General features: G+C 48.8%; 1 long non-coding RNA gene across 1 annotated transcript; it reads right to left on the bottom strand.

The window, feature by feature from the left end:
- Positions 1 to 532: 532 nt before the first annotated feature.
- Positions 533 to 13180, bottom strand: LOC139047803 (uncharacterized). Its single transcript, XR_011507383.1, has 3 exons — positions 12935 to 13180; positions 12634 to 12781; positions 533 to 796 (listed from the first exon to the last, which is right to left on the bottom strand). It is a non-coding gene; the product is annotated as an uncharacterized lncRNA (long non-coding RNA).
- Between the last annotated feature and the right edge of the window lie 8618 nt (positions 13181 to 21798).

The raw sequence follows: 21798 nt of genomic DNA, 5'->3' as shown, positions 1-21798 counted from the left end.
AGAAGCGTTTTCACCATCGTCACCATGCGACATGCGCTGCGCTTGTTATGGCAAAGTGTACTGTCTAGTAGAATATTCGGCTGTAGATCAAAAACAGCATTTAAGTATCCAATTATTTCATGGTTTAATTTTTATTCGTATATTTATCCAATGTACAGCGGTAAAGAAATACATAGGTCAGAGATTTAATTGACTTCTAACGTACAAGTATTTCATGGCGAGGATTTTAGCCAACATGCAGTCAAAATCTCTCACGAAGTTTACGCCAAGTGTACCACGTTTAATAATAAGCAGCATGCAGCGAGAACCAGCTATCAGTGGCTATATTGCGATCCACTTCTGAGCAAAAAGTGATGGGGTTCGACTCCGTGGCCGTGGCGGCGACGTTCCGCTACCATCGGAGTGCAAAAAATTAACTCGTATGCCTTCTCTTGGTGCAGGTCAGTGAACGCCTTAGAGGTCGAGGTTAATACATGGACTACCACCCGACACCTATACGGCGTCTCTCCTTCACAAAAGTTGTTATAGAATGTCTGTTGTATGAATATTGAGTTTTTATTGACTTCTACATACGCCTGTAATGCGTGGGGCAGATAACCGGTGGACCATTAGAGTTGCAGAATGTGTGGAAAGGGAAGGGAAGCGCAATTTTTGAAATTTTGTGACATTCTAGGGTGAAATGCGGACGCTGAAAGGGATTCCTTGAGCGTGTATTGGACGGCCTGACATGAACATGCGTTCTCGGAAGCCAGTCCAAACGAATGGTTGGATTTATCTGGGACCTCGACCGATTCGCCTGGAAAAAATGAAATTGGGCAAATGTTAGCGGCATTAGTAAATAATAATAATAATAATAATAATAATAATAATAATAATAATAATAATAATATAATAATAATAATAAGAAGAAGAAGATGAAGAACTGAAATAAATCTACCAAGATTCATTGTTTCAGTTCGATGGGTATACGGAATCGTTTGTGAACAGCACATAGACTCACGAACAGGAAGCATTGCCATATAGGCAAAGTACAAAATGTATGCACAACCGTACACCGTTGACTCGCAAGAGGACAATGCCACCTACTGTGTGGATGTCTGTGCCGTACAAACGAAATGCGGAATTGTAATATCAACTGTGCACGTATCTCCAGGCACACCCAAGTGCGATGTCGAGAAGTACATGGCAACGCACTTTGCATGGGTCAGCCGCGATGACACTACCCCTGTGGTCATCGTTGGAGACTTCAATGTGGACATTTCAAAACCATACAAGAAATGGTTCACTCAGTCTGTGCTAGAAAAGTTTGGTTTGAAGTGCCACACCAATCCAAGTCACTCAGCTACTGGACAACGGTCGTGTATAGATTGAACTATGGCCAAAATTATGTCTAAGGTTGTAGCGAAACCAATCAGTATATATCACACTAATAACAAAGCTATCGTAATTACCATTACCAAGTGATCAAAATAAGTACATGTACCCTTGTCTAACCCTGTGTGATATGCTACAGCTTCGCTGGTCATCTACCTTCACAAAGTAGAATGACTCAATTTTTTTTTTCTTACCGTATTTGGCGGTAATGGCAGTACGCTTACTTTCGTCCTAAAATCACAAGTTGTGACTGCTGAGACGCTAAAGAGGAAGACCACAGAGTAGTATCCTTGAAGAGTTTTCGAGAGCACTTTGAGAATGCTATCATGAAATAAGAACAACCAATTATTCTAGAATAAAATTTTAAGAAAACTTCCTTTTTTTAATATCGGGTCAGAGCGGATTCGCTGATAGCCGTCAGTGAGAAACGACGGATGTGGGGGCAACATTGAGCTGTATATTTATTTCCCAATCTGTTCAACCATCGTCGCTGGCTCGAGCACCTCCGCTGCTGCGCTGCAGGTACCACCGGGATCAGCTGCTGTGCGATGGAGATGCGGAAATTCGAAAGGGAAACGGATCGTTACAAAGTTGCTCCCACAGGTCTCTCAGAACCACCGCGGCTAAGTCCTCGCGTGCTTTGTAATGCAACGCGATCGTTCCTTAACGTCATGCAATTAACCGGGGTGGAGCAGAGCTTTCTGTTGATATTCCTGACGTCACGCGCAGATAGTGCAAGGAACTTAAGGTGGCGTCGCCACCTGTCGTGAGTTTTCCTTTTTTTCTTTCTTTCTGGCTCACCGGGTTGCCGCTCGTTGCAACATTTGCCGATTCGTAGTTAGAGCAGTTTGAATCTGCGACTCCCCGCTCCGAACTTCGCGTGTTACTCTTTAGAGCGCGTTTTTTTTAATTAAGAGTTCTCGACCCTTGCCGAGCGCGCCGCTCGGCGAACCTCGGCAACGCGCGCGCGTACACGCACACACCGTCGCCGGCTGGATTCCACTCCGTGCGCACGCGTCGTCCTTGGCTGTCCTCCTCCCCTCTTAATGAGAGAGAGAGAAAACTTCAGCCGCGGCGGTGGCTTGCGTCCTTTCCCGCCGCCGACGCCGCCGAGGGCTTTCGCACAAAAGCAACTTCGGCCTCTTTTCTTTCTTTTTCTTTCCTCCCTTTATCGTGTAGTTCTTTTTTCTTCCTCCTACTTCTTTTCCTTTCTCATCTGACGTCGCTCACCCCGCAGCCGCTGGCGTTGCGGTGCGCTGGCTTTTTTCTCTCTCTCTTTCGTTCTATCCAGCCCGCTTCTTTCTGTTTGTCTGCCCGCGCGCGAGCGCCGCGTTTTAGTTGCGGAGAACGCCGCGCGGTGGCGCGACCGACTCGGCTCCTGGATCGATGCGCGGCGTAGCGGATCTGCCCTTTTCCAAGGGTAGGAGAGAAAGAAATAAAGAGAAGCATGGTAAATGAATGACGAAAGAGCCGCCGCCGCCGCTGCTGCCTGCCTACCTTGCCCGAGTGGAAGGGCCCCCGGAGCCGCTCCACAGCGCTAGTTCCTCGTTGCTGGCGCGGGGAGCGCGCGAGGTTTGCTCGAGGGCGACGGGCGGTGTGCTGCTGCTGCTTACTGGCTGCCGAGACAGAGCCGGCGCTCGCGCTAGGCGCCGCTCCACGAGTGTGTGCTCCCGTTACGGCGAGCGCGTTGGCCGCGAACTGAAGCAAAGTTAACGGGGCTCGTTTTCCTTTGGAAAGCCTCTAACCCTTCCTAAGCAACGAGAACGAAAGGAAGAAACTGCCGCTTTGTGACGCAGGAGCCTGAAACTGTGTCTTCTACGGCTCCCGTGAACATAAATAGTGTAGCGCGATAGACGTGACACAGCACGAAAGTAGCACAAAGGCGAAACTCTTGAAGACTAAGAGTAGCGCCTCGACTTATGTCACGTCTACATCGCGCCCCACAGCAGGTCGTTTTCGGTCAATACGAACTAGGCCAAACAGCACATGTCAAGAATGCGCGCGAGAAATAAGTCATACGAGTGAGGGTGGGGAAAGGATACCTTTAATTGTGTGCGCCGCATTTCCCGAGTTCATGACAACTAATCGAGAAAAATAAAATTCCGTTGTTATTGGTATCATTTAACCTGTTTTTGTTCAGCCTCATTGCAAGAATGGTTCCCTAAAGTTTCGTTATTCAATTGCCCCATTTCAAATACTAACAGTGTGATGTACAGGATATTTGAATGATCGTGACCCTTTGCAGTCATATCACTGCAGTTAAAATCAGAGCTTTCCCGCAACGGGCCAACTGTGCTCCCGATGACAGCGAGGTAGCCAGACGTCCAAAGCCGCACGATCCGGCGAGCTTCGCGGCTTAACACGCATAACTCTTGAAATGCACGTCATGTTTCATCATGTCAGTGACACCAGCTTCTTGTTTGCCAAATTACAAACTTGGCTGAATATCACCACCATTGAGTTTCCTACAAAAAATAGGAAAACACCTAAGCTACGCCTTTAAGAGTCGAACGCGATAGCATTCAGATCCGTAAGTGCTTCTCACGCTTCCCGGCAACTGCAGCTTATGTAACCGTAATGTTTACCGTGAAATGCTGGCGGCGAACGCGATACACGAAGGCGAGCTTTCTGGTAGAACCGCGGTCTCTTATGTGGACCGCGATGCGGCGGTGGCAAGCGTCATATGCAGGTGTTGCAAGGAACCGGGCGCGCAGCTTTATGGCCTTTGAGATTTGCGCGTGCAATTCTGGGAGGCCATGGCCGCTCTATGTATGGTAGAAACGCTGAAAAAGGGGTTTGCGATTTTTTTTAGTTCTCGCGAAGCAGAATTGTTTTATCGCATATTCAAATTACAGTCCGACGCTATCACGTCAGTAGGCTGTGGGTATGTCGTACTTTATGATTTTTCTATGTATCTTACCTAGGTAAATCCAATTGGTTCAGTAATTTCCTTGCGCCACATGGAGGGCCTGCGTGGTTGGATATGCCTGATTCGAAATTTTTTTTGCCGACGCAACGTCAAACGACGTACGCCGACGCGGGATTTTCCGCCACATGGAGCCCTTAACGCCTTCCCGTTAAAATCTAGGCGGAATCCTCACGCTAGCGTTTATGGGTGCAGCATGTATGGTGGAATTACAATGAATCGCAATTAGATTTGCCTTAATTTCGTCTTTCTGTACTAAACGGCTTGGTGATCTTGCAAATTGATCGCTTGCACGTCCTATCGTCTTTCATGTCCATGTCAATCCACGCTATGACTTCGATTGATGCAACCAACTAGCCCAAACATCTGCACTCCTTCCTTCACACGTTTAGAATTATGTTTCCTGGAAGTTCAGAAATGCTAAAGCGTAATGACGCCACAACAACGTTTGAAGCCGGAAGCACAAAAAATCAGACAAATTCGTGTACTAGCCATCATTCCCATTTGGTAGACGAGCGACAACAGCTGATGAGTTAGTAAGTCTTGGAGCAAATTTTACGCCTGCCACCTTGGTAATTTATTAAACAAAGCCGTCAAACGATCTTCATTGCCCTGAAGTTCAAGGTAGAGATGGGCGAGTCAATTAAAATCGCGTTCATGCTATAACGCATGTGTGTGATATAACAAAAGATACTGCGGTTCATGCCGTCAGCGTTAGCAAAGAAAGTCGCAGTTTCACCAGAGAGGTGAAGCATTAATTGTGACAGCAAATTATTAGACAGCTATACGTAGTAAGGTTAGTAATTTTATTAGGGATATAAATGGCTGTAAGCCTTCGGCTTACAAACTAAACTAACAACCATCGTGTCACGCGCACGAGCAAATATGAACACATCTGACTCGATGACCAGGTGGGCCGGGCGGCCGCCCGGACCGCTGTATCTTGAAAGCCATCTGTGACGGGGACAGAGTCCCGCCGCGCGCTGTTTTTGTTGTTCAGTTCCCATTGATGCGAGACGCAACACGAAGGTCAATTCGCTCGCTGCAGCTGCCGCGCTTCGTCGCTACACTTTTCTGAAGGCGAATTTTCGCGGTCATTGAGTGAGATGTCTTCATGTTAGCTTGTGTGCGCGTGACATCATGCTTGTTAATTTAGTTAGTATGCCTATGTTTGCAAGTTTATACGGCCGATAAAAGTAATATCCATATTTCCATAGCTGTCCGCTGATTTGCTATGGCAATCGATGTTTCGCTTTTCGGGAGAAAATGCTGCTTTTTTTTTCTACAACCCATGCACCCAATCTGGCGAGGCTTGTTGCAACAAAAAGAAAGTTAGAATACAGCAACTGTCTTAAGTGAATTTTTATTTAGGCATGCAATATTTTTATAAAAGGTATCGAAATTTTCCAAATTTCATGAAAAGAAACCATCAAGTCTACAACTCTAACTTAGAAATAAAAACGATATTACGATTTTTCTAAACTGCACCTAATAGTACACCTGAAGCTGGGAAGTGTGAAGGGTTAACCTACATGTTATATGAATTTGTTAGATTGTTTACGTGGGTTCTGCAAACGGCCTGCTACATATTAAAGGTGCACTTGAGAGCACTGTGTAACACGTTAATGTTGTTCCCTTTAGATACTCTAATAGATGCAGTTTACTGAAATACGATATATAATTATGATGCAAAGTTATAGACTTCTAAACTTCGCGCTTCTATTTTTTTCCCAAACTTACCAATTTTCGGAAAGCTTTATTAAGAAATTCAGGTATTAATTGACAATTCCGCTTGGCACTGTTGTGAGAATTTCACTTTCCCATTTAAGCGCCACAAGTTTAATTTATACTGGTCCAGGGGTTCTCTCGGAAAAGTATTTCTGCATTTTACGTGTATTTGATTGCGAGTTGAGTGCGAGTTAAAGTTTTGAACCGTCAAACTCAGCCTTGCTTCCAATTGAATTCGTATATAGGGTCAAGGTGCACAAGCACCCGAGCTATCTAATTTAGCTTAAATAAACCTTACAGAACAAAAACTTACATGCGAAACCCGTACATTCCTCTCGACGACGTTTATGTTTTTTTTTTCTCTTAGCGTTAAATTTAGTGAGCAAAGCAGCAATGACGTAAATATTCAGTTCCAACTACCACTACCCAGCGTTGCAGGGTACCACGTTCCGATAGGCAGACGAAAAGACAGATACAAAGAAAGAGGAAATCAAAAGACTGAACATATGAAAAAAGAAGAGACATGGGTTATTTAACACGGCACAGTCATAAATATTCTTCAAAAAAAGTCCACAAGAAAAGAAGGACCCCTATTCCCCCTCTCAAATTTCAGTCAAGAAACTGTCATCGTTATCATCGTTGTCGCATCGACGTCTCCTCGTCGCTGTCGTGCAATCGTTGTCGCCAACCGGTGCCACCAAGGCACAGAAACAGTTATTGGTGGCGTATTACACTTACCATCGATAGTTCCTCCCCTTTCTTCAAGAAAAAAAAAGGTGCATTGAACCTGTGAAACTTGGATGCCTTGCTCGACTTGCATTTGAATGCACTGAGTGTATCTATACGTATTTGTAGCTTTGCGCAGTGAATGCCTTAAAGGGACACTAAAGACCAAAATAAAATTCGTTTGTGGCATGCTAGCAAATTACATTAGCAATTTCACCGAGAAAGCAAGAAACGATGCAAGCATGACAGATGGCAAGGACGTCTTGAAGTTCCGCACCAGCTCATCGTGATGTCATGGATTGTGATGGCATCTGCTCAGGCCTACCAAATTTCAGTCGATAAAGACGCACTTAATTGTATTCCAAAATGGCTTAAGGTTGAGCTTACTAAGTTTTAGGAAGGTTGCAATGGCTAAAAATGTGGAAACAACTGCTTTTAAATTCCTGATCTATAGGAAGTGTGTCTTTAACAGCTTATTTAAATTTCGACCTTCATTTTCTCTTTTAATAATCGGCCTCTTACCGCTAAATTAACCAACATTGAGTTTCTAAAGAATATTTTATCAATTTAAACTTATTTGGTATTTTTCTTCGGTGTCCTTTTAACGGGTATCAAATGCAACGAGATTTTCGAACTTCGTAAAATGCCTAGTTTCGATGGTGTATAGCCTCTGTGCAATGTTTCGGCCTTGAAGTACAAGTGGACGCATCCCGAAAAACTCACAAGAATAGACACTCGCAAGAATATGCATGACGATAACCGAAAGAAAAAAGGCGCCGCCATCACCGCTCGCCGGAAATGACGCACCACTCAGAAAACCAGCGCGACTCCTCGCATGGCCTCCGAGATTAGGCGACGTCAGGGCGCGTCAACAATCTCGGAAGTGTCGTCGCGGGTTTGCGTCACATCCGCTAATTACCAGGTGCACGTGTCGTCTGCTGTGGTATAAAGGTTATTAATTAATCAATTTGACAATTAACAGTGCTGCAGCTTGGCCAAGATTGCTTCAACGGCATATATGCTTGTTTACAACACAGTTAGCCTAAGTGAAGTTTCGTTGCAGCTGGCCCTTAAGGGGCACCGACATTATATTTCCGTCTATTCGTTTGTTTTTGTCTTTTCTTGCGTTAAGGGGAGGTTTTAGATTTTTAAACCACAGAAAGAATAGTGACAAGTCTCAGAGCGCCGTAAATAATTTAATGCAAGCGCTTTTCTACACGAAGTTTTGGTTTCGTTTCCCATATGGATGCTGTGCTGTCACGTCACGACACACTGTGTGGACACGTAGGAGCAGGACATTGCCGTGACACTGCGACGTTTTGACACTCGCTCCGACTCACCCGGTTGCTTCGCATGCAGCCACTCGTTCCGAGAGCCGGTGTGGCAGCACAGCTAACGGCTGAGTCGTGTTTCAAAACGTCGCAACGTGTTGCTCTCACTTACAAGGTCGTGGCGCCGCGGCACCGTATCCTCCTGCAAACGAAACTGAAACTTACGAGAAGATGCTGTTATATTAAATCAGTAGCGGCTCTTCGAGCCTTCTGGCTCACTGTTTATTTCTTTCCAGGGTTTAGAAGTCGAGGACGTACATTTAACGCAAGAAATTAAAGGGACCCTGAAACGATTTTGGCGATTTTCTACAAACGTACTGAGTCGTTAGAGTAGGTTCTTCTGATCATTAATTGATGCATCTAAGTGCTCTGCGTAAAGCGTGTAATTTATTATAAGGTTTTAAAAATACACATCGCTGCCGATCGCAGCGCACTGCTCGGCGGAATTTTAAGCCGCCCCTACCCATATGATGCAAATAACCCATATTACGTCACATGGGCGAGCTATCTGATTGGCTGACCAGGGCGCGTGGTCGATAATTTTTCCAACTTTATGGGGAACAAATGATGCTCGCAATAGTTGGAATGTTAGTTACTTTGTTTTTGTAAAAAGAAAATAACTTAAAGAGAATACGCAAGAATAGTTTTTTAGTACACTTCAGCACTTCCGGCACACAGCAAGTGTCGTCTGCTTGTGTTACAACGTACTCCATTTTGACGAGAGCTCCGCGGTCAGAGTCGGTCTCAGTCTTTTCGCGAGCACTATGATTCGACTTTGTTGCCTTGTGGACTGCAAACCTAGCGACTTGCAAACCGCGAGTCCAGTATTAGGGCAAACGCAAGCGCAAGGGGACAGGGTCTGGCCGCTTGACTGTGCCAGGATGAGCCACGAGATGAGCAGAAGGGCAAATGTGAACGGTCTGCACGGTGCAGCCACCTGGTGGCACAGAGCTCAACCATACACAGTAGCAGCAACGAAGTGTATTCTTTGCTGCTGGTGTGTATTTTTCGCAGGAGTGTAATCATCAACACATTGATTTATAAATGTTTAAAATGATTTACACTTGGTTAGAGCAATATTAGCGCTTTGTTTGACTGGTTAAGCGCTGCGCCAGCAAGTGTCTGGACCGTGCAGACCGATCAGGCTGCTCACGTACGTCTACGCTAAAGTTCCTTCATCAGCTTGAGTTTATGCCTCCAGTCATTTGCCGAAATGACCAGCTTGCCTGTTTTTAGCGGAGTACCGGACACAGTCGGCGCTACGACAGAATGCTCGCAACGCACGCTGCTTCGACAGCTCTCGGTCGACGGCCAAACGGCTAGCGGAGAGGTCTCGCGCGGGAGGGGGCGTGCTCCTAAACAACCGGAAGTGAACGATGTGACGTTGCATCGTGACGCTGAACCAGTGAAGGCGGAGCTTAGCGCCGCTCGCTCGGCGAGCGAGTTGAGGAGGAAAAGCATAGCTAGGGAGGAGGGTAACTTCTAATCGCTTGCAGCTCCATTAATACGTAACGCTTCACTTAAATTGTGGTGCGAATGTTCTACTTAAGCTGTACCCTACGCGCCTACAAAATTTGTCCGAACCGTTTCAGGGGCCCTTTAATGGTCGAAAATAACATGCCAGCACCCCATTAAGAGTTCTGAGGTGTTTCTACTTGAAGCACCTCAGACTTTGCCGAAAATTCTAAATAATCATATTCACGCTAATAAATTCTCTTGTAAAGAGTTGAAGGTGTATTTCGCTAACCTATAACATATATATTCATGTCTAACGATGCATATAAATGACCCTGTTTTCTTTTTTGCCTTTTTCTTTTATTTGCACAAAAATGTCTTCTTGTTTCTTGCATATCCTGTCATAAGCATGTACCTGAGTTTTCAATTTTATGTTTAGTAAATTCCTGCTTAATCTTTTTTTGTACCAAAAAGGTTACTGTTATCGCACTGCCATGTATAACGCCTCCTGGGTCCAGTCAAGCTGCTGACGGCAGTTTTTAGCCCGGGAGGACGTTTCTAGTCTGTACTAGAAGAATAAACTTGAACTTGAACTTGATTCTAAAGACGTGTTGGTGACGGCCACGTGCTGACTATCTGCAGGGGGAACAGGAGAGGGCGCTGAGACTCTCAGTTATGTTAGGGTGATATGATGTTACCGCGCCCATCTCAACAAATAAATAGGCAGAATGCTGGAATAGCACCTGCTGCGTATTCGGCTCCTATGTCTGATCAGCCTACATGGTAGCGCTGCACTGGAATCCTTCCCAATGTATTTCCCATTTTTCTCATTTCAACCTCCTTTCTCTCTAACTAAGTACTTGTAAGGTGTCTTAGAAGAAATTTTGATTTTTAACGCAACAAGCGCCCAGTTCTGCGAAGACACGATTTCAATGCCCTTGGGCCAGTTCTCACGAGTTTCGTGCCAACGAACTGTGTTTTTTTACAGCGAAGCTGTTTATGGCTAGGGTTCAGTGAAATTTTCACGTGTGCGAGCAAAAACTATGATCATCAGCAACGGCTCGTGCCCCTGCTCGCACGTTCGTCGTCATCGTCTTCTACCACCTCTGGCTCCGATGGCGCTCATCACGCCAGCGTTCCCATACTGTCCCATTCTCTGCGAAGGCGGTCGCGACACTGGTTCACTGCCAGTCAGTGCGGTAATTTCGGTCTCAAATTCTTTGCCTCAGTGTATCGCGAATGTATATAACGAATGTGCACAACGAATGTATAACACGAATGAATGTGAATGTATAGAAATGTGTGAGCGTACCTTTCGTCACGATGATAACCGATAAAGACAATAAATGTGTCCGTACGTGTGTTCAAAATCCTGTGTCGCCTCTTTGTCGTGTGCTACACAGCTTCGCTGGCCATCCACCTTCTTATTAAACTTTTGCGCGCACAAAGACAGGATGTCGAACGAAGAAGGGACACACAACATGCATTCAACAACCAACTCGCCTAAAACGTAATAAGAACCATGTACAACCAACTCGCCCAAAACGTCACGCTTTTGATCCACCTTCGGAGATTGGAATGGCTCATGGTTCTCTTTTCAGCGTTTCCTGTAGCGGCGACCTTTTCCCTTACAGATACGAAGCTTCGGTCTACTTTCCATCCGTTGAGAATCACTCGAAGTAGCAGAACAGCAAAGTGATACTGGGACGCCAATGCACCTGATCCGTTGTATATATACTGCCAATGAACATCGCCGAAAGCGGGCGGCGAAAAAAATCCAGACTGTCATTGAAACGTCGTCTGTTCTTTTCAACTTCACTTCTGCTACACCCTCGTACCCGTGTTCTTTTCAGCAGTAGCTATACGTCGCAGCGACCTCTACGCTTACAAACACACTGCCGTCTGCAGTTAATCCGCAAAAGAAAGTAAAGGATAAAAAAAAACGAATAAAGAATCACGAATTCTCGCTCATATGCAGAAGTAAACGTCCGAGCGGATGGGACGCGTCCGCCGCTGCAGCTGGGAATTGCGCCGTACGGTCGCAATCGGGAAACCTGATAGCGACTCGGGCGCGATAAACCCAGGGCCATTCTTTATCGCCGCGTTGGCGTACTGTCGGTGCGTCACGCGCCTCGGTACGATGCACGAGCGCAGTCTGCGCCACAGGTAGCGATTGCAAGAGCAGCGTAATTCGTAGTCTATAGACCACAAAGAATGAGCTTCCTGTAAGTGATCTCTTGCAGGCCTCTCGAATTCTCAGGAATCGTTCCATCGGTATTGCCAATGCTTCGTTTGCAGTATAATTGCATTTTAAGATAATAAAGACGTGCGCATATATTTTCATCAAGCATAGGAAGCGGGTTCGCCTCCCGCGGGCGGCCCGCTGCTTTTCGTGCAGTTTGATTTCACCCTATCAGTTGTGCGTTTAAATTAAAGGAAGAAATAACTTCCCCTCTGCTTTCCTTGGCTTTTTTTATATTGGCTTCACGTGGTTGTGACGAACAGAATTCGGTATCCCCGAATCTGTTACCTAAAGTTTCACATGCTTCGAGGCAATTTGAGTGTTCAAAACTAGTCGAAATTAGCGAGGCCCCACGGCTACTACATCGATAAGCAAGGAGGCCAGAGTTTTCCGCAGCTACGATTTCTGCGAATGCGTACTTTGCATTACCGTCTGAAATGCACCGCGAGGCAGCTGCGATTTTCGCATTTGCGAGCACCTAGCGGAGGAATGAATTATTCTTGGCGTCAGTTAGCTTCGGTGAAAACAAAGTAAAGCAAGTTAGAAACTGTTTTCGTAAAACTTCTTTGTGTTGGAGGGCGTTGCTTTATAAAAATAAATATTAAGTAGGAAGGCGACAGTGACGTGTCTTCGATGCACGTTGTGATTGGTTCCCCGTCCTTGACGCATGCGCGTTTTCGCGGTAAAGTTCAGCTCTCCGAACATCGAAAAATGGCACTACGAAGAATCCGACGGCCCACTTGACGCAACTGCGAAAAAAGACAGTGAAATTCGCACCGTGTCAAACGGGCTCAAAGGTAAGACTTTCCGACGTACCTTTAGCTTCTGGGATTTGCATACGTCCAACATACCTTTAGACGCAGTGATCACCAAATGGGGCGTCGGTGCCTATGCTTCGCCTGGTTCACCGCGCCGGCAGCCAGCGTCGGTGCGCCAACAAACTCGCGGATGGGCATGGCCAAGATCGCAATCTCGCCAACAATCACCCGCACCATTGAACTGCGCCAGCAACATCCAAGGAAACACACGAGAAAAAGTTGTGGATGACGTACTCCATCAACACACAGACACACGGCCTCACTCTGGCACGCAATGCTGGCACGCCTAGGGACAAACGCACGCAAAACGAGCAAAGAAACTTCTCTGTAGTACCTGGGCAAAGTCGAGAAGAAGGGGAACCGAGGGGCTCGATTTCCTTGTCTGTTGGCTTTGTGTAGGCAAAGTCAGATAGTCAAGGAACAAAAGCCACAGAGTTTCTCGCTTGCACCGGATTCTACTCGCGCCTGCGCACAAACGTCGGGCGGTTCCTGAAAGTACCGTCTCGTCTGCCAAAGCAACACGTCATGACCTAAGATAGCCGAGTTGAGCGCAGGTCTGCCACCTAGCGCGCTTAAGCATTCACACTATGCGGGAAAGGCACTACTCTTGACTGCAGGAGAGGCGTACGGGACAGCGGCGAAGATGCGCTCCCTTTCGTTTCACATCGTTGCAGACAGCAAAACTATCATTTCAAATTTAAAACAAGAAATCTTCGAGCAAATAACCATTCCCCATGAAACAAGTGCTACGATTTGGCTGTGATTTGTATTTGATCAATAAATCAAACCGTCGAGAATTCGGATTAGATTTAGGTAGGTGGCGTGCAACGGATGGGCTGGCATCGTTTATACTGCGCAGTTTGATCAAATATGTTACACTACCCGCGGCGGTGGCATAGTGGCTATGATGTTGTGCTGCTAAGCACGTGGTAACGGCATAAATACCCGCCGCGGCGTCCGCAATTCGAGTGGGGCGACATGCAAAAAAGCATCAAACAGGGACACTCACACACATAATTACGGAATGCAGCTCGTTCTCGTTTTCTCATCCTCCGGTCAGCAGCGAGACCGACTGGACAGCCTGGCTCAGTTCCGGGGACGTCGGCCGACAGCTTGAACTGGTGGACTGGGAGGAGAAGGCCAAGCAGGCCCAGGGCCTTACTTGCGCCCGAACCCTCAGCACCTCCCTCTTTCCCCTTCCCCCTTTCAATAAAATTTACCACCACCACCACCCCGAAAAGCAACCTTGTCCCGTACATTGGGGGCAGGTTAAGTTGCCCCTGGTGGTCAAAATTCATCCGGAGTGATTCATACAGCGTGCCTCATAATCAAATCCTGGTTTTGATGGTGACAATTAAAAAAAAAAGGAGCACGGCACCGAATTTTCTAGCTTGAAAATCTGGGCGCTCTCGGTGCGCTAGAAAACTGGTATTTCATTTATTTTTTTATATCGCACTCGGAACGCATGGTAGTCTAGCAACGCTAGCAGGTGCGTTCTTCTTCCGACGGCTCTATCGAAGTCATGAATGCCACTCTCGGAGGCGATGCCTTTGTGTACTGCAAACGTGGGAAGCCATGGCAGAAGCCGGAAACGCATTATGGTCGCCATGTTTTTTGCTATGCGTGTCTACGGAATGCGGAGCGTAACTAGAGTCTGCAAAAAAAAAACGTAGCTTTTGTGCGAGGTATTCGTGCGGTTTAGTTTTAGCATGTGTGTCTCCGTGGTCAGCGCACGATGGTTTCTGCAGGCGTTGTCTGCTTCGCGCTGCTTTCAAGTGCGGCCGAAATGCGCGTCGTTCCGTGAATACCGGACATGCTGCTCATTTTCAGGAGAAGACATCGTGTACTGGGGTTTCTGCTGGAGCAGAAACCATTTCGTATTCGTTTACTTTGCACCGCTGCGTCTGTTAAAACCGCAAGTTTTCATGGCCAAGGTCTCCTGGCCGCCTGACCAACAGCGGACTCTCGCACGCTGAACTTAAAGCGCCATGTATATGGTGTCAAATAAATTTTTTTCCTCCTCCTTATGCCTTCATGGGCAAGCGTACGTCATGGAGTGTTTCAATCGCTTCAAGACACTAGCTACCACGCACGAAGAAAAGCGTGAGCCATGTCAATCAAAGCCAGTGTCATGGCGAGCAGCCTGCGTGCTGCGAGTTGCTAGGCCTTTATTTTTCCCGATATTCCGTACCAGTCTGAACAAGACCGCCGAGATAACGCCTGTACTGTGCTGCTCAGGCTGATGTTTAGCAAAAGCCTGCAACGCGATTCCCGTGATGAAGTCAAATGAGTCAGAAAGGGCTAGCTGTTTGACCTGATGCGAAGAGGCTTTGCTCGGCCACAACGCACCATGACTGGGTCTCCGTTCCCCTCTGGAACGGAAGTCTGCGAGTGACCTATCCATGAACCGCGTCTGCGGTAAAAGAGCTCCGAGATCTGACAAGTGCACTGGACAAGAGCTCACTCCCGCAGAAGGTGTAATTACGAAACTAACGATATGTACACATCGAGCGTCCTTTCCGTGTGCTCGTCGTCATTGTCACATTCAGTGCTTTTTTTCTCTCTCTCTCTTCTACGAACGCGATATAACTCGAGGCTCTTCTGTAGTCGAAGGCTACGACGGAGGTTCAATGTTCCACGTGCACAACGAACTACGTACGAGTCCACGAACCCTGCCCGCCGTAACCATGGCACGTCATTGACGCAACACATGTCACTTCACGGTCACGCCTGCACCCAAGACCACGGGAAAGGTGACGAACATCTTCGCGTACAACTCAGACCTACAGCTTACAGTGAACGAACCAACAGAAAGGAGATACTCGAACGAGGCCTGAAGAGTTCGAACGCGTCGAAAAAGACAAAGGGGATCGAGTGTGACTGTTCCGAGAAGCGGCGCCACGCCGCCAGCGATTGATCGACGCGGGCCGCGCGTTCGGACGAAGAGGGGAGGACGCGGCGCTCCGCCGAGGGGACGGACGGACGGAGGGATACTGGTTCGGGCCCCCTCCCGACGGTTGCACCGTCACCCCTCGCCAGAAAAGCAGTACGGGAACTGGCCCGCGCCGAACCTGGAAAGATGGGAGCTTCACGGCTCCTTCCTTTTTTTTTCTCCTCTCTCTCTGCCTCTCCCCGTTCCGAGAACTGGCGCCCGGTCCGACAGCCAGCTCCACCATCCCCACTGCCGTCGAAGGGTGCTCGGGTCCCGGAGTATGGGGAGAGCGCGGGCACTGGAGCCCGGCGCGAAGAGCGCCGCGCCGAATAGACGTAGGGACCAGTAGCGACCGGTCTACAGTGAGGGTGGCTGTGCTGCTCAGGCTAAACCAGGGAACGCGGTGTGCCTCACCACACCGACCAAGGCCCCGTGACTCATAGCGCTGGTATTAAAGGGACTCTGGTATTATAGTAACGTATTAAGAAAGTCCATAAGCCTATAACTTCCTATAAACCCTATAAACTATAAGTCCTATAAACTTCTTGACGACTTTACATGCTAGGCATATGTGGTTCCTGTACAGTCTATAGGGAAAAGGTCGCCGATAGGTGCACTTCTTTTGGTCAAATGCAGTCCGCACTTTCGAAAACATTGCTGCAACTTGATAGTACCGTGCTTATTACATAGACGCTACTACCATTATAGAGGAATATTTTGGCAGTCCACAGATAATTTGTTCGCTTGCTGTAGGCCACTTTACCTTTTTGTAGAGTTGTTTTACCTGCGCAGATATATTGTAGGTACGAAATTGGTTGATGTTTCCTTTGGTCAAATGTAGTTCCAGAACGTTCGAGAAATTTGTTTTGACTCGAAGCACTATTCTTAATAATGGGACAAGACCCTTACAACAGAGGACTATGATAGCTTATAAATTCTTTACAGGCTTCTTTAGAGCTCTTCGACTTCGTGTAGACTCGCGCTTTAAGCAGCATAATGTTTATATATTATATGAACAAACGTTGTTGATGAGTGTATAGCCTTTTCGTCAAATCTGGACCACGGACACTCGAACAAGTTGTTTGTAATTATGGCGCTGGTAATTACAGAGATAAATTGTAGACATGGGTCATGAAGTGAAGACAGGCTGAATAGCACAGTTGCTGTCTTCGGACAGTCATATACAGAAGATGCAACCATGTGAGTCACTAAATACCAGGCTTTACCTCTACACGCATCTTTGTGAAGCTTAAATACTGAGTTGTATCCGACTTCCTCGTTTCAAGGCATGGTCTATACATGGTGATCATATTTAGGTATTACAGAATTTTTTTTGAAATCCCCTGTGGATGCTTAATTCTTGTCCTTGTGCCCTATTATTCGAAGAGGGAGACATTATTGCCACGAGATCGCAATACATATTCAATTAGGTAATACAAATTCACAAATAAACGTCTTTATGAATTACTTTAGGGGACGTCTGCACTTGAAATGAATTTCCAGGATTACATCAGCGTCCAGTTATCATTAGCCAAAGGGAGAGATGAAATCAATGGGAATTTCAGTTACTTCTGTACTTCAATGCATGAAACAGCGTTTCATTAAAAAGGTGTACGTGGAGCAACAGTGCAAATTTACGGCGAGCTGCTTCAGGAGCACTGTAGATCGGATGACCGGATGCAAGAAGTCCAAGGGTATCTTGACCATCCGACCCAGCAGGAGCTCGCAGAGGCACGGCCAGTGACGTCGTGGGGCGTGGTCAGGTACTGAAACAGTATCCGTCCAATCTGCGTCTGCAACTCACCAGTCTGGCTCTTCTTGAGCTTGTCCTTAATGGTTTGCACCAGCCGCTCGGCTGCACCGTTCGAAGCAGTGTGCTACGGCGGAACCATCATCCGGCGTATTTCGTTTTCTTTCAGCCAGGCCAGATACTCTGTGCTGGCGAAAGCAGGACCATTGTCGGACACGATGACGTCCGGAAACCCCTGGACGGCGAAGATCTGTCGTAGCGCTGCAATGGTCTCGCCTGTTGATGGAGTGGTGACAGGTAGAACCTCCACCTACATCGAAAAGGCGTCCACCACCACCAGGAAGTAATGGCCCTTGAAGGGCCCCCCAAAATCCACGTGCAGGCGGGACCAGGGTCTCTGTGGGAACGGCCAGGGGGTGATTTCCACATGACGTGAGGCCCGCTAATGCTCCTGGCAAAGTTGGCAGCTCTGCACAATGTGAGCGATGTCCTGGTCCAGGCCACTAAATATGGAACCGGGCCACCATATTGGTCTTTTCCACGCCAGAATGCCCCGCGTGCAGCAACTGCAGGACCCTGGACCGGAGACAGTGTGGGATCACCACCCTGGAACTCCAGAGTAGGCAGCCCTGCTGCAAGCTCAGTTCAGCGGCCTTGTGGTTATAGGCCTCCTGAACCAATTCCCCCCCACGGGACACCGCCTTGACCACCTGAGACAGGACTGGATCCGGGCTGGTAGCTTGCGATACCGCAGATCTGGAGAGCACCTCCGGGTACGCGTGCTCCAGCATGAACACTTCAGCAGGTTCTGGAACAGCATCAGGAACCACTGGCAGAGGAAGGCGGCCCAGAGCTCAGGGTTGAAACCAGCTGGTAACTGTAAGCTGCCAGCCTCAAGGCGAGCGTACTACTCGAGGTGCGAGGCCAGCACCTCGAGGCCTGCACGGGAACTGCCTTGTCAGGCCCTAGCAGCCCCAACAGTGGCTTGTGGTCCGTGACCGCCTCGAACTTCCGGCCCCACAGATACTGATGGAAGCCGACACCATGTTCGACACCAAACATGAGGGCCTGCCTTTCTTGTCGAGCTGGCTGTAGCGTTGCTCTGCAGCATGAAGCTGACGAGAAGCAAACGACACAGGGCGTTCCTCTCCATCCTTGTACCGGTGTGCCAAGACAGCTCCCACGCCGTACGGCGACGCATCTACGGTAAGTACGACAGGCTTGGCAGGATCGAAGTGTACTAGCCCTGGAGCCTTGGTGATTAGCTCCTTGCTGTGCTGGAAGGCCCGGTCCTGCTCCTTCTTCCAGACCCATTGCTGACCATATCGAAGCAGAAGATGGGGCGGCTGTAGATGCTCCGACAGGTTCGGCAGAAAACCCCCATTGAAGTTGATGAGGCCGAGGTAGCTTTGAAGCTCTTTGTTCTGGTGCTTAGGCGCCTTGAGCACAGCATCAACTTTGCGGGGAGCTGGGACTAGGCCAGCCTGGGAAATGACATGTCCCAAGTGTTCAGCACTGAGGGCCAGGAAAATGCACTTTTCCAGCTTGAGTTTGAGACCGGCATCCTGCGGTGGGAGCGGCCCATTCAGATGTCTTGACAGACACCAAGATGCCCTCTCGCTGTAACTGTTGCAGCTCCTGGGTGACCCCATCCTTCAGGGCGAACGGCAGTGGGCGAGGCTTGAAAAAACGTGGCCTGACTCCCTCAGGTACACAGATGCCAGCTGTTGTGCCTGCGAATGTGTCCAACCCTGGCTGGAACAGCGACTTGAACTCGGTCAGGAGACTGGGGACGTCTTTCACCACATGCAGGTTGGCTTCCTGGTACTCTAACAGACGAACGCCCAGTGCATGAATCTAGTTTCGGCCCAGCAGCGTCGGTGACGACACCTTGGTTAAGTTAAGGGGAAGGGGAAGAATTGCGTCCCTGTCGCCAAAGCGAACGCTGACCTGTGCCTGAAGCCTCGACGGACAAGCCGGGGAAGGTACGCTTGAACCGCTTCCCGGCCATGACAGACATGCTGGCCCCTGTGTCCAGCTCTATGGAAATGGGGTACCCGCAGATTTCGACGGTCAGCATGTATGGTGGCACATACGACGGCACAAGGCCTGTGTGCAACATGTCGAAAATCGGCGGGTCTTGGACCACGACATGGAGCCTGGCCGCGGAACAACTTGAACCTGCTGCCGCACGCCCCCGCCGCGTACCCTTGCGACGGCTACCCTGGCCGCGGGCGTGTGTGGTACCTGGTATTGAACCAGGCTGCTGCTGCTGCTGTTTGCTCTTCGTCATCCCCCTTCGGCATACTCGTGCCAGCTGCCCAGTTTTCCCGCACGTGAAGCATTGTGCTTGAGAAAACTGCCACTCTGAGGGGAAATGGGCACCACCACAGCGACCGCAGGTACTGCCCTTTGTCGCCAACTTGTTGAACGCCGCTTCCGCCGACGGTGAGCTAGTCGCACGGGCAATCTCGCCGGCCTCCTTGGCGGCAGCCTTCATTGCCAGCGCTGCCTTCACGGTGACGCCCAGTGAGCTGTCGGGAAGCTCCAGGAGTCGCGTCTGCATGGCGGGGTTGTTGATGCCGCAGACGAAACGATCCCGGAGCAGCGAGTCCAGTTGGTCTCCGAAAACGCAGGCACTCGCTAAACCTCGTAGCACAGCAACGAACTGCCCGAGGGTATCTCCTCCCCGGCGGTCCCGGTTGTTGAAGCGGAAACGCCCCATTAGTGTGGACGGTGCTGTGTTCAAATGCAAGCGCAGTATGGCTAGCAGGTCACCCTGCGTCTTAACATGCGGCGTGGCTGGCTTGAGAAGGTCGAACAGGAGACTGAAGACGCGGGTTCCGCAGCTGGCCAGGAAAATGTCCCGCTGTTCGGCCTCGGGTGTGTCGTTTGCTCGGAAGAACACGTGGACTTGTTCCTCGTAAATTGGCCAGGCGGACCCATCTCCCTCGAACAGCTCGAGCCTTCCGTACAGCGGCATGGCGGCAGCAACGGGGGGCGGAGTTTCGCCGCTCACGGCGGCGTGGGACGATCCGTGGGTACTCGTCACCATCCTCGTCGCCAGTGTCACGATGCGCCCGGGTTCGTGAACAAGGGAGGGCTCGAGGCACCCTGCGTTAGACGGACCACAGCGTGGTGGTGACGAACGATGACTGACCTCGAGCAGCTGTGCTCACCGGTGTTTATTGGTGCGGTGACCAATGTTGCCTAACTGAGCCTGGCAGGCCACCGAGCCTGGCGGGCCAACGAAGATTATACCCGAGTGGGCGTCAAAGCGTATACAGTTTGCTTTCGAGTACTGTGCGGCGATCGTCGAACGCCAGGTAAACCTCGTTCATTTGTGGGGTCTGTCAAAATTGTATGACGTCGCGCAGATCTGGTGCAGCACTGTCTGCGTGGTGGCACCACAGGCCCTTTCTCGTTCTTGTGTTCTTTCTAGCCCATCACACTCTCACTAGCAGTAAAGGTGTCCTGCTTAAAGTTTTCCTACGTACAACAGCGGCCCAAGGCCACATACTAATGCAGGAACACTTCTTCCGCTTCAGCGCCGCCCGTGGCGCCATGGCAAAGCTTTGATATTACAGTAACCACCCGGAGGTCACTGAGAATGTAGTCACCCTGCCCGAGGTAACATGATTCAGGGATAGTAAAGGAAAACCTAATCAATCTGCTGTGGATAAGAGTAAAAGGTGACTGGAGTATTGCAGCCACTAAAGCCGGGAAAATAAAAAGTACATCTTAGGACAATGAATGTCTTTCAAGATCAATGAATTGTTAGCATGGACGACAGGTCATAACGACTATAAATAGGGGCAGAAGAAAGGTGAAAGTGACGTGGTTGGTGGTATTGATTGATTGTTGTACGTTGTGATTGTGATTGTTGATCCTTAGTGCACAATGTGACGTTGTAGTAACGGTGACCAACACACTCGCAGGGACTGTGAGTGATGAAACTAACTCTTTCTTGGGCGAACTTGTGCATAGACGAGCAAGTGACACTCAAAGTACAACGATAGCGGCGAGCACACGCAGTCGGCGATCGTCGAAAATCTGATCTGCGGGTCAAGCGCGTCGGCTTTTACACGTTCCAAATGTGGCCGCCGATCCATGACTCGTCGAGCGTCGCAGGGTAATCGCTGGCACCCGGGGTGCTCTCCCGAAAGTGCTACGCAGTTCGTGTCGCGCGCACGATCTCATTACGGAAGGTTCGGTGACTGCAGTCAACGGATAGAACTATCGATAACATTCGAGAAACTTCCGATATATTTGTTAGCCAGTGAAAAGCGGTCACCGGAGAAAGTTCAGAGCATACGACGCCGGAAAGAGACGCTAATCGTCGGCATCCGCGAGTACAACTCTGCCGCGGGAAATGCCCACGGAAAACGTAAGTTGTCCACGTCACGTGACTTCATGACGCAGTCACTTTTTTTTTACGGTGACTGAAGTTAATTGGGCTCGAAACTTGGCTTCTGGCGTATCTGTACGTCGTTTCCATTACGCCGATGACCACATC

The sequence above is a fragment of the Dermacentor albipictus genome, chromosome 7 (assembly GCF_038994185.2).
Source record: "Dermacentor albipictus isolate Rhodes 1998 colony chromosome 7, USDA_Dalb.pri_finalv2, whole genome shotgun sequence".
Lineage (NCBI taxonomy): Eukaryota > Metazoa > Arthropoda > Arachnida > Ixodida > Ixodidae > Dermacentor > Dermacentor albipictus.
This window is presented reverse-complemented; position numbering and strand designations above follow the sequence as displayed.